Here is a 12,924-nt window from a genome sequence, read left to right as displayed (position 1 = left end):
GGACTTGGGGGACTTCCCTGGTGGTCCAGTGGTTAAAAATCCGCCTTCCAATGCAGGGGACACGGGGTTTGATCCCTGGTCAGGGAACTAAGACCCCACATGCTGCAGAGCAACTAGGCCCATGCGCCACCACTAGAGAGCCCATGTGCTGCCACTCCAGAGCCTCCCGAGCCCACGAGCTCTAGAGGCCGTGGCCTGCAACGAGAGAAGTCCACGCACCACAACAAAGACCCAGTGAGCCAAACTAAAAAAGAAGAAAGAAAAGACAGTGGACTCGGATTAGTGGTATAGTGCAAGCTCTAGGGCAATCACTAAAATAGAAGCATAACTGTTATGTTAGGAAAGAAGAGAAAATGGAATAATTTATTAAGTGCTCAACTGGAACCAGAAAAGGCAGAAAAAGAGTGGACAACAAAGATACAAACAAAGAGAATAAGGGCAACAAATAGAAAACAGTATCAAAGTTAGCAGCTGTTAAGTCAAGTATATCAATAATCACTTTAAACATCCATGCACTAAATATATCAATTAAAAGACAGGCTATCAGGGCAGACCAAAAAACAGTATGCTGTCTCCAAGAAACCCACTTTAAATATAAACACACATACAGATTAAAAGTAAACAGATAAAGAAAGACCATATACTATGCTAACACAAATCAAAAGAAAATATAAGTAGCTATACTAATTTCAGAGACAGCAAACTTCAGAGCAAGGAAATTTATTTACGTAATGATAAAGGGGTCAATTCTTCAAGAATAGGGCAGAACAATCCTTAAAGTACATGCATCTAACAATAAAGCATCAAAATATGCAAGGCAGAAACTGACAGTACTGCAAGAAGTAGATGAATCCATTATTACTGTTGGGAGACTTCAACACTCCTCTTCCAGAAATGGACAGATCAGCAGGCAGAGGGGCAACCAGATATAATTGATACTTACAGACCACTTAATCCAGTAATTGCAGAATACACTCTTCTAAATTTAACACAGTACATTACCAAGATAGACAACATTATGGGCCATAATTGACATCTTAACAAATTAAAAAGTATGTAAATTAGACAATGTATGCTTTCAGATCACAATAGGATTATATGAGAAATCAGTAATAGGAAAGACTGTCGGAGAAGCCAAAATGCTTGGCGATTAAACAATACATCGGACACGACTGAGCAACTGAACTGAACTGAAACAATACAACTCAAAGTAACACACAGGTCAAAGAAGAAATCACAAGGAAATTTTTAAAAACCCTGAATTAAATGAACATAAACACACAACTTATAAAAATTTGTGGGAGGCAACAAGAGTAGAGCATAACAGGTACTTTATAGCACTGAATGTGTATTAGGTCTAAAACCAATAATTTAAGCTTTCACTTTAGGAACCAGAAAGTGAAGTCGCTCAGTCGTGTCTGACTCTTTGCCACCCCATGGACTACAGCCTACCAGGCTCCTCCATCCACGGGATTCTCCAGGCAAGAATACTGGAGTGGGTTGTCATTTCCTTCTCCTGGGGATTTTCCTGACCCAGGGATCGAACCTGGGTCTCTTGCATTGTGGGCAGAGGCTTTATCCTCTGAGCCACCAGGGAAGCTTTCATTTTAGAAACTAGAAAATGAAGAGCAAATAAAATCCAAAGAAAGCAAAAGAAAATAAGCAACAAGATTAGAGCAGAATTTTATTTTATTTTTCTTTTTTCCCTGTGTTCCCCCATTCAATCTGGGCTGCCACAATCAGGCAGGCAGAAAGCGCGAGGATGTTTTTCTTGCATCTGTAGTGTAGAGCAGAATTTTAAAACAGAAGATTTTAAAACATTTAAAATCAATTAATTTTAAAACATAAGATCAATGGAGAAAAAAAACAAAACTAAAAGCTCATTCTTTGGAAAGATTAATGCAATCAACAAGTTTCTAACACGGGTAACCAAGGAAAAAGAATTGAGGACTAACATCAAAAATTAAATTGAGGACATCACTACAAATCCCATGGACATCAAAAGAATAATAAAGGAATAAATCAACAAATACTATATCCACAATTCAATAACCTACATGAAATAGACCAATTCCTTGAAAGACACAATCTGCCAAAACTCAAAGAACAACCTACCTAGGCCTATAAGAGAAACTGAATAATTAACCTTTCAACACAGAAAGCATCAGGCCCATGTGGATACACTGATGAATTCTACCTAACATTTAAAGGAGGAAACTGTATCAATTCTCTTCCAGAAGACAGAAGCAGAGAAAATACTTCCAAACTCATTCTATGAAGCCATCACTACCCTAATAACAAAACCAAAGACATTATGAGAAAACTATAGGCAATATCTCTCATGAATACAGGTGTAATAAAAATCCTCTAAATATTAGAAAGTGATATCTAACAATGTATTTTTTTAAAAAGTACACAAGCAAGTGGGATTTACTCCATGTATGCAGGGCTTGTTTCATATAAAAATCAATTAATGTAACCCACCACATCAAGAGGCTAAAGGAAGAAAAATCACATAATCTTATCAACAGACTCAGAAAAACCCCATGAAAAATTTCACCTATTTATGATTAAAAAAAATCTCAGTAAATGAACCTGACAAAACTTTATAAAGAACATCTAAAAAAATCTACACTTAATATCAAAATAAATGGTGAGAAACCAAAAGTCTTCCCACTAAGATCAGCAACAATGCAAGGATGCTCCCTCCCACCATCCCTCTTCAACATTTTATTGGAAGTACTGGAATAAAGTCCAGAATAATGAAAAATTATAATCAAACTAAATGCTCACATGTATTATATACCGTCTTTCAGTAATTACTCACATGTATATCTATTACCAGAAAAAAATGTCCACAATATAATGAGCTAATGAAATGGGTGAACTCCAATACTATTTTTAAAAAGATAAACACATATTTACAAATGTGTAAGCATGTATGAAAATTATTAAAATATTAACAAAGGTTATCTTTAGGTGATGGAAATATAAATGGCTTTTTGTTGTTTTGTACTGGTTATTTGTTAAGGTTTCAATAACAGAGATAAGTTATGTGACAAAGCAAGTATGGTCAGTCAGTCAGGCTGCGACCCCATGGACTGCAGCACACAAGGCTTCCCTGTCCATCACCAACTCTGGAAGCCTACTCAAACTCATCCCATTGGTGATGCCGTTCAACCATCTCATCTTCTGTCGTCCCCTTCTCTTCCTGCCTTCAATCTTTCCCAGCATCAGGGTCTTTCCCAATGAGCCAGTTATTCCCATCAGGTGGCCAAAGTATTGGAGTTTCAGCTTCAGCATTAGTCCTTCCAATGACTATTTACTATCAGCTTTCTTTACGATCCAACTCTCACATCCATACATGACTACTGGAAAAACCATAGTCAAAGCTATGGTTTTTGTTGGCACTTTGTTCAAAGTAACGTCTCTGCTTTTTAACATGCTGTCTAGATTTGTCATAGATTTTCTTCAAGGAGCAAGAGTCTTTTGATTTCATGGCTGCAGTCACCATCTGCAGTGATTTTGGAACCCCCAAAATAAAGTCTGTCACTTTCAGCCATAAGGGTGGTGTCATCTGCGTATCTGAGGTTATTAATATTTCTGTTGGCAATCTTGATTCCAGCTTGTGCTTCATTCAGCCCGGCATTTCTCATGATGTACTCTGCATATAAGTTAAATAAGCAGGGTGACAATATACAGCCTTGACATACTCCTTTCCGGATTTGGAACCAGTCTGTTATTCCATGTCCGGTTCTAACTGTTGCTTCTTGACCTGCATACAGATTTCTCAAGAGACAGGTCAGTGGTCTGGTATTCCCATCTCTAAGAATTTTCCAGAGTTTGTTGTGACCCACACAGTCAAAGGCTTTAGCTTAGTCAATAAAATGAAAGTAAATGTTTTTCTGAAACTCTTGCTTTTTCAATGATCCAGCAGATGTTGGCAGTTTGACCTCTGGTTCCTCTGCCTTTTCTAAATCCAGCTTGAACAACTGAAAGTTCATGGTTCATGTACTGTTGAAGTCTGGCTTGGAGAATTTTGAGCATTACTTTGCTAGCGTGTGAGATGAGTGCAACTGTGCGGTAATTTGAGTATTCTTTGGCATTGCCCTTCTTTGGGATTGGAATGAAAACTGACCATTCCCAGTCCTGTGGCCACTGCTGAGTTTTCCAGATTTGCTGGCATATTGAGTGCAGCACTTTCACAGCATTGTCTTTTAGGATTTGGAGTAGCTCAACTGGAATTCCATCACCTCCACTAGCTTTGTTTGTCGTGATGCTTCCTAAGGCCCATCTGACTTTACATTCCAGGATGTCTGGCTCTAAGTGAGCGATCAAACCACTGTGATTATCTGGGTCATGAAGATCTTTTTTCTACAGTTCTTCTGTGTATTCTTGCCATCTCTTCTTAATATCTTCTGCTTCTGTTAGGTCCATACCATTTCTGTCCTTTATTGTGCTCATCTTCACATGAAATATTCCTTTGTTATCTCTAATTTTCTTGAAGAGATTTTTAGTCTTTCCCATTCTATTGTTTTCCTCTATTTCTTTGCATTGATTGCTGAGGAAGGCTTTCTTATCTCACCTTGCTCTTCTTTGGAGCTCTGCATTCAAATGGGAATATCTTTCCTTTTCTCCTTTGCCTTTAGCTTCTCTTCTTTTCTCAGCTATTTGTAAGGACTCCTCAGACAACCATTTTGCCTTTCTGCATTTCTTCTTCTTGGGGATGGTCTTGATCACTGTCTCCAGTACAAGGTCACAAACCTCCATCCATAGTTCTTCAGGCACTCTGTCTATCAGATCTAATCCCTTGAATCTATTTATCACTTCCACTGTATAACTGTAAGGGATTTAATTTAGGTCATACCTGAATGGTCTAGTGGTTTTCCCTACTTTCTTCAATTTAAGTCTAAATTTGGCAATAAGGAGTTCATGATCTGAGCAATAGTCAGCTCCCGGTCTTGTTTTTGCTGACTGTATAGAGTTCCCCATCTTTGGCTACAAAGAATATAATCAATCTGATTTCAGTATTGACCATCTGGTGACGTCCACGTGTAGAGTCTTCTCTTGTGTTGTTGGAAGAGGGTGCTTGCTATGACCAGTGTGTCCTCTTAGCAAAATCTGTTAGCCTTTGACCTGCTTCGTTTTGCACTCCAAGGCCAAATTTGCCTGTTACTTCAGGTGTTTCTTGACTTCCTACTTTTGCATTCCAGTCCCCTGTAATGAACAGGACATCTTTTGGGGGTGTTAGTTCTAGAAGTTCTTGTACATCTTCATAGAACCGTTCATCTTCCTCAGCATTACTGGTCGGGGCACAGACTTGGATTACTGTGATACTGAATGGTTTGCCTTGGAAACAAACAGAGATCATTCTGCCGTTTTTGAGATTGCATCCCAGCAGCATCTTGTAGTGAGTGTATCAGTTCAGTTCAGTTGCTCAGTCATGTCCGACTTTTTGTGACCCCATGGACCGCAGTATGCCAGGCCTCCCTGTCCATCACCAACTCCCAGAGTTTACACAAACTCATGTCCATTGAGTCGGTGATACCATCCAACCATCTCATTCTCCGTTGTCCCCCTTTCTTCCCACCTTCAATCTTTCCCAGCATCAGGGTCTTTTCAAATGAGTCAGTTCTTCACATCAGGTGGCCAAAGTATTGGAGTTTTAGCTTCAATATCAGTCCTTCCAATGAACACCCAGGACTGATCTCCTTTAGGATGGACTGGTTGGATCTCCATGCAGTCCAGGGACTCTCAAGAGTCTTCTCCAACACCACAGTTCAAAAGCATCAATTCTTCAGTGCTTGGCTTTCTTTATAGTCCAACTCTCACACCTATACATGACTACTGGAAAAACCATAGCCTTGACTAGACAGATCTTTGGCATAGTCAATAAAGCAGAAATAGATGTTTTTCTGGAACTCTCTTGCTTTTTCGATGATCCAGCGGATGCTGGCAATTTGATCTCTGGTTCCTCTGCCTTTCCTAAAACCAGCTTAAACATCTGGAAGTTCACAGTTCATGTATTGCTGAAGCCTGGCTTGGAGAATTTTGAGCATTATACTAGCGTGTGAGATGAGTGCAATTGTGCAGTAGTTTGGGCATTCTTTGGCATTGCCTTGTTTTGGGATTGGAATATGGACGCTTACAATAAAATTATTTCTGTGGCAATACTTTGTAATAAAATAGTGGAGTGACTTCTCTGGTGGTCCAGAGAATAAGAATCTGCCTAATGCAGGGGACACACGTTTGATCCCTAGTCTGGGAAGATTCCGTATGCCTTGGGGCCACTAAGCCCATAAGCCACAACCTCTGAGCCCAAGCTCCACAAGGAGAACCCCATAACAAGAAGCCAGAGCACTTCAATGAAAGTTTACATGCAGCAATGAATACCCAGCATACCTATAAATAAATAAAATTTAAAAGTAATAAATAGAATTGAAAAATAAAACATCCCCCTTTCTGCTTTGATCTGATACCTCAAAAAACACAGAAAACTCCATAAGGTGGTGGTGGCAGCATATTTTCAATCAGGTGAGCATTTTTAAAAAAGCAGTTAACAAATTCAATGCCAAAAATATGAATCAAGTTTCTTTCCTAAATATATATTTAAAGCAACCTAAAATGCTCATATAGTTCAATTACCTCATTAGCATCCTCCCAATGAGAGCAGCGGGAAAGGGAGGGGAAGAGATGAGGGCTTTAATACGGTTGGCACGTGCACAGGCTTTGGAATCCAACACTTCTGAATAGTCAGGTTATGCTCGTGTGTGTGTCTATGTGTGTGTGTGTGTGAGCTGCTTAGTCGGTGGTCAGGTTATGCTCGTGTATGTGTGTTAGCTGCTTAGTCGTGTCCAACTCTTTGCAACCACATGGACTGTAGCCTACCAGGCTCCTCCATCCATGTAATTTTCCAGGCAAGAGTCCTGGAGTGGGTGCCATCTCCTTCTCCAGCTCTTCTGTGTGATTCAGGTCAAGTCACTCATCTTTTCCAGTAATAATAATAAGACCTATTATTTGAGTTCTTACTTAAATGTCTACCTATGAAGCAGGTATTATCATGCTTCCTATATTCTAGAAAAGAAATCTGATGCTTAGAGATGATAAATAATCTGCCAATGCCATGCAGTTAAGCAGCAGAACCAGAATTTGGACGTTAAGTGTCTTTGACTCCACAGTCTGTACACCCACCATATTAATGCCCTCCTCACCTCTGCCACTGACAGAATAAATCAGGACACCTTTTGGAGGGCAGGCAAGATAAATGGGATCTTGACTTATTTTTTGTTTTGCAATAACTGAGGTGTTTTACATAAATCTGCCCTCTAAACTATTTGAGAATCTTGGGGGGAAAAGAACAGTGTGAAGGACCGGCTTTAAAAAGAAGAGGGTTAAGAAAAGCTGGTCTAGCAATTTTAAGTGATCCTTTGCCTGACACCTCAACTTTCTTAACAGTAATCTAGGTTTTAAAGGCAGAACTGGCAATTTCAGTTTGAAATGACAAAAAAACCTTCACGTTTCCAAGTATCACTATAAAGGGGATCTTGGTCTTCCTGAAACATTTAAAACTACATATATTTAATTGACTCAACAGAGGTGAACAGTTTATTTGATATTTAAAAAAAAATTTTTTTTTTCATAATAAATTTTTATTAGAAGAAAATTTAATTAACAAACTTATACATTCAACATGGTCATGACATTTTACACAAACATACAGTCACTGCTGCTAAGTCACTTCAGTTGTGTCCAACTCTGTGCGACCCCACAGACGGCAGCCCACCAGGCTCCCCCATCCCTGGGATTCTCCAGGCAAGAACACTGGAGTGGGTTGCCATTTCCTTCTCCTGAACAGTTTATTTGAAAGCAGCAAGAAACCACAACTGCGCTTCTTACTCTCAATCTACTGTTGAAATGGCATGCATTTAAACATTTTAGCCATTCTAACAGGTGTAGAGTAGTTAATTCATTGTTGGATGGCATTAAAGGTAAATTTAGATAAAGTACAAGAGTCAGTAAAGTTACAAGAGTATCTTTCAAAAACACATTTAAAAAAAAAAAATGAAGGCTTGAAAGGTGTAAAGGCTTAGCTCTGTTTCACCAAAAGTGCATATTTAAACCCGATAACCTCTTGATGTTCTTTTCAACATGTTTCTATAACCCTATAAAAATAAATTCCACTTAACATCATAGTCCCTACATAGACAGGCACACTTGCTACCTAAAGACCTTCTCAGCGAAGTCCTTGTTCAGTCTCACACCCAGAACTTCGCTGGTCATACAGCCATAAATAGCTGATCATCTTTCTTTCAGCTCTCGTAAATCTCAGTGAAAGTATGTCATGGAGGAACTCTTGATTGAAAATAATACTCTTCCCTTCTTTAACTGCCTTACTCTCCATTCTAAAAAACCACTTCAAAAGTTCAGCCCTTTTCAGTGATTTTATGACTTACTTTGAAACCAAAACCGTATCTGTTCTGGGGCCTGCCACAGAGCCCTTTAGCTGTTGAGTGATAAAAGAGGCTGTTCAGATGGCATTCTAGTCTGCCCACTTATGTCCTGAAGTCATTCCTCAACCCCGAAACAGAGTAAAGAAAAAGAAAAATCAAGCCAAATAAAATGAATAACTGCCACTTCGTCTAAAGCACAGGACTGTTTTGTATGGAAGAGCTCTAAATGAGCATTATGGCAGGTATACTGATGGAAAAATATTTCATTTGGCACTGATATAAATGTATAGACCTGTGGTTAAGTACAAACACATTATAGCTGATTTTGAAACTGTTACTCTCCCATCTTCAATACTATGGCATTTCTTCACCAATAAAGGGCAATTACTATATAAACCACTGGGAAGGGAAAAACCAGGAGGATGGATCTGTCTCCTCTTGACTCATCGTCTTAGACTGTGCATGTGTGCATGATGATGAGGCAGAGGGAACAGCAAGTTGCTGCCAGACGAGCAGCAAGGGCGCCGTGGCAAGGGGTGAAGCAAGTGGGCGAGAGAGAGGAGGAGAGGTGAGGTGCCAGAGGAGCCAGGCCACAGGCCACTCGAAGGCTTCAGCTTGAAAGGCCTTCAAGTGACATCATCTGACCAGGTTTTCAAAACAGAATCATTTTGTATGCTGTGCTGAAAATAAACTTACAGGGGTAAGAGTACAGAGGGGAGCAGAGGAACTGAGGTGAGAGGTGATGGTGGCTTGGACCAAGGTGGTAGAGAGACAGATGCCTGAGAAGAGGCAGGAATCTGTATATATGTATTTTGAAGGTAGGGCCAATAGAATGGACTAATGAACTAAATATTGGGTGTGAGAAAAAGAAATCAAGGATGACTCTTAGTTTTCTGAGTTAAGCAACTGGAAGGAGATGAAGTGGACATTTACTGAGATGGAGAAGATAATGGCTCAGAGGTTTAGTTATACATCTTAAGTTTCAGACGCCTGTTGTACATCCCAATGGAAATGCCAAGTAGGCAGATTAAGGACAGCTAAACGGTTAGGGATAAATGGGTCATCCATCCACCTACCAACCTACCCACCCACTAACCCAATCACTCACCTACTGTATTTAAATCCTTGAGACTGGATAAGATCAACAAGAAGTAGATGAGAGACAAAGAAAGAAAAGGAAGAACCAAACTTCAGGACATTCAACCTTCAGGGAGGATCAGCAGACACTCAGATGGAGGACAGAAGTCAGAAAAGAGTGGTGTCCTGGAAGCCTAATAGAAAAAGTTATTTAAGCTTTTTTCCCAATAGTGTTCTGTTCCTAGTCTTTTGATTCTTTCCGCTGAAGCGCCAGACACCATGGTTAAGTCATCCCTGTTGCACTTTGTCTGAATTCACATCTCATGGAAACTGTGAGATAACATGATTATTGTTTTAAGTTTTGTGAAGGAGCAATGTAACAGTTTCCGAATATATAACTGTGTCAGTGGCACCAATAAAAGAGTTCACATAAATCTACCCAGTTGCAATACTCTCAAGGAGATTAGCGCATTTGATGATTCTTCATGGAGTACTTCTAGTCATACTCCTTTAAGGATTAATTGAGTCATCTGGAAACAGTAAATGATCTTGATGATCTCCATGTGAACCATCCCTTGCCCCAATAACGTTATCTTCACCATCATTCTAATTAAAAAAAAAAAAAAAAATTCTTCAAATGCTAAGATCGTTTCAAAGCTAAAAATAAGCTTGCATGGATGCTTGGGGCTGGCACACTGGGACAACCCCGAGGGATGGTATGGGGAGGGAGGAGGGTTCAGGATGGGGAATACATGTATACCAGTGGCGGATTCATTTCGATATTTGGCAAAATTAATACAATATTGTAAAGTTTAAAAATAAAATAAAATTAAAAAAATAAAATAAAATAAAATCACACACACACAAAAAAAGTGAAAATAAAAACAAAAAATGTAACTGAAGCCTTGCCATCTGCCCCCCAGAGATGGATTTGCTTTCATTTCCTTGGACTTAAAGAGAAGACAATACAGAACAAAATTTTAGCAGTTCTAACTTTAATCTTTCTGAACCCAGATATATCCCCTTAGAATTCCTTGGGGGATCATGGCTATGCCATTAAGCACTTTAAATACTGACTTTTACAACTACTTGATCTGTCCACATTTCTCCCCAGACTCCGGGGTTGTAAAAAAAACTAAAACTAAAAAAAAAAAAGCGAGAGAGTTAGATAAAAGAAAATTTCCAGGGGCTTCCCCCTAGTTCAACTTCCTTCCCCAACAGTTATTTATTTTCTTATATGATCATCCCCTCTCCAGTGACTTTATTTATTTTTTTGCCACACCACACAGCATGTAGGACTTCCTGACCAGGGATCAAACCCATGCTCCCTGCAATGGAAGCATGGAGTCCCAACCACTGGATGGTCAGGGAAGTCCCCGCCCCAAGGTAACTAAAATTTCATTTAACTAAGCGTCTCAGAGGACTTTCCAAGTTGGGATATACAGATTTCCTTTATCTTCTTTAACCTGCTGCTGGATAATACATAATACAAACTGCCATGACTGATATAATCATTCTCCTACTGATGGACATTTAGACTGTCTCCAGTTTTTGCTATTATAAGCATTCCTTTACATATATTTAGAAGTCAACATGCTTGGCTCAGGTATACGCCAAGAGGCACAGAAAGTTGTAAGACTTGGTCAAGGCTTCCAAGCCTGTGGCACGAGAAGAAGAAGGGCTGGGATAACCAAAAATGACAAAGAAGAGAAAAGTTAGAAAACTTTTTTAATTAAAAAAATATTTTAAACCTTCCAGTTCACTTTCACGTTTGATATTTGAGGATAACACTGAGAAGCCTATAATCAAGTAGGAAAGCTGACAGAAAATACACCAAAATGTTACTGACAGGGAATATGAACATTTACAATTTTGTTCTTTTTATTTTTCTGTTTTTCAAAATGTCCACATTGAGAATATATGGGGAAAATATACTTAAAACTTATAATGGAAAAAACATTTATAAAAGTCATGCAAGCATTCATAAAATGTAGTAGCTGAGCAGAAAACTCAGAGATGTGCCCAGGTAGCAAGGGGACAGGGCAGGTTCTCCAGCTGGAGAGAACCATATGCACTGTCAGATCTGTGGCATGTCCTGAAATGGAAAGCAGCTGGAATGATTGGTGTACAGTTCCCAAATAGTACAGACAGACATTTTTAAGACTCTTAAAACATACTGCCTATTCCTTAATCATCATCAATAGAATAAAATTTTAAAATCTTGTCTAACTTGATAAGATCAAGATACTGGGTTATTTTAATTCTTTTTCTGGCTTATTTTAATCTGCACTTATTTGATGACCAGCAAGATGTATTTTTCCCCCACTCATTATTATTTCCTCTCTACTAAGAAGTAGGAAAGCCAAGGGAAGAATAACAGTCAGTTTCTTCGTCTCTGTTCCAGGAGTTCACATCACTGAGCCGCACTCCATGCTCACCAAGGTACCCAGGTCCTGTAACCTCCTCAACTTTGAATGCCTCTCTACCAGGCTGTCAAGGCCCTCTGCCATCCTGCTATGTCCACAGCCTGTTTTTCCCCTTTACTCCATCTGTGGTGTTCAGGACACCAGTCCCAAACCTAACCAGACTGATAGTGAGAGCCTGACCAACAGTTACCAATTAAGGAAGAGTAAGAAACTAGCATCTGGGAGTGGCAGGGACAAAAGAACCTCCAGACCATTCAAAGTAAGAGCTCCTCCACAAGCGTAACGGCCCTCGGGGGCGCTATGGAGATGAATGAGGGCGTTTTTGCTTGTCACAGTGATGGATGAGAACAGGTGGCACCAACAGGAAGAAAGCAGGAAAGCTAGATGCCCCATAATAGGAAGACTGATCTCGCCCAAGAGCTGCCCTACATGACTTTTCAAAGTCTTGCCACACAATTTTGTGGGTGGGAAATCTCATTTTAACTATTTGAGCCTAGAATTCAATTCCTTTCTAGTCTGTGAACATTAATAGAGGAGATACACACACACACACACACACACACACACACAAGCATACATAGGTAGGAAAATACTTATCTACTATAGAAAGGAAGTGTTGAGCCTGACAAGGTTGAGAACCACTCCGATTTAAGCAGTCATTTGCAAATGTACAAAGAGAGTTAGAAAATGGTTACCTGTCCATATAAGGGGCCACCCATATAATGCCTACACTAACCCACACAATAAAGGGCACCTACAGGCCAGAGACGGAGAAGACAACGGCACCCCACTCCAGTACTCCTGCCTGGCAAATCCCATGGGCAGAGGAGCCTCGTAGGCTGCAGTTCATGGGGTTGCTAGTAGTCGAACACGACTGAGCGACTTCACTTTGACTTTTCACTTTCGTGCATTGGAGAAGGAAATGGCAACCCACTCCAGTACTCTTGCCTGGATAACCCCAGGGACGGCAG

General features: G+C 39.8%; 1 protein-coding gene and 1 non-coding gene across 3 annotated transcripts in view; both read right to left on the bottom strand.

Annotated features, from left to right (window-relative positions):
- NUDT3 (nudix hydrolase 3) overlaps positions 1–12,924 on the bottom strand; it is a 123,514-nt gene that overhangs the window by 28,239 nt on the left and 82,351 nt on the right. The window lies entirely within an intron of this gene.
- On the bottom strand, positions 1,705–1,830 carry LOC138985122 (small nucleolar RNA SNORA31). Its single transcript, XR_011462385.1, has one exon. It is a non-coding gene; the product is annotated as a small nucleolar RNA SNORA31 (small nucleolar RNA).

The sequence above is a fragment of the Bos mutus genome, chromosome 23 (genome assembly GCF_027580195.1).
Source record: "Bos mutus isolate GX-2022 chromosome 23, NWIPB_WYAK_1.1, whole genome shotgun sequence".
NCBI classification, from domain to species: Eukaryota; Metazoa; Chordata; class Mammalia; order Artiodactyla; family Bovidae; genus Bos; species Bos mutus.
This window is presented reverse-complemented; position numbering and strand designations above follow the sequence as displayed.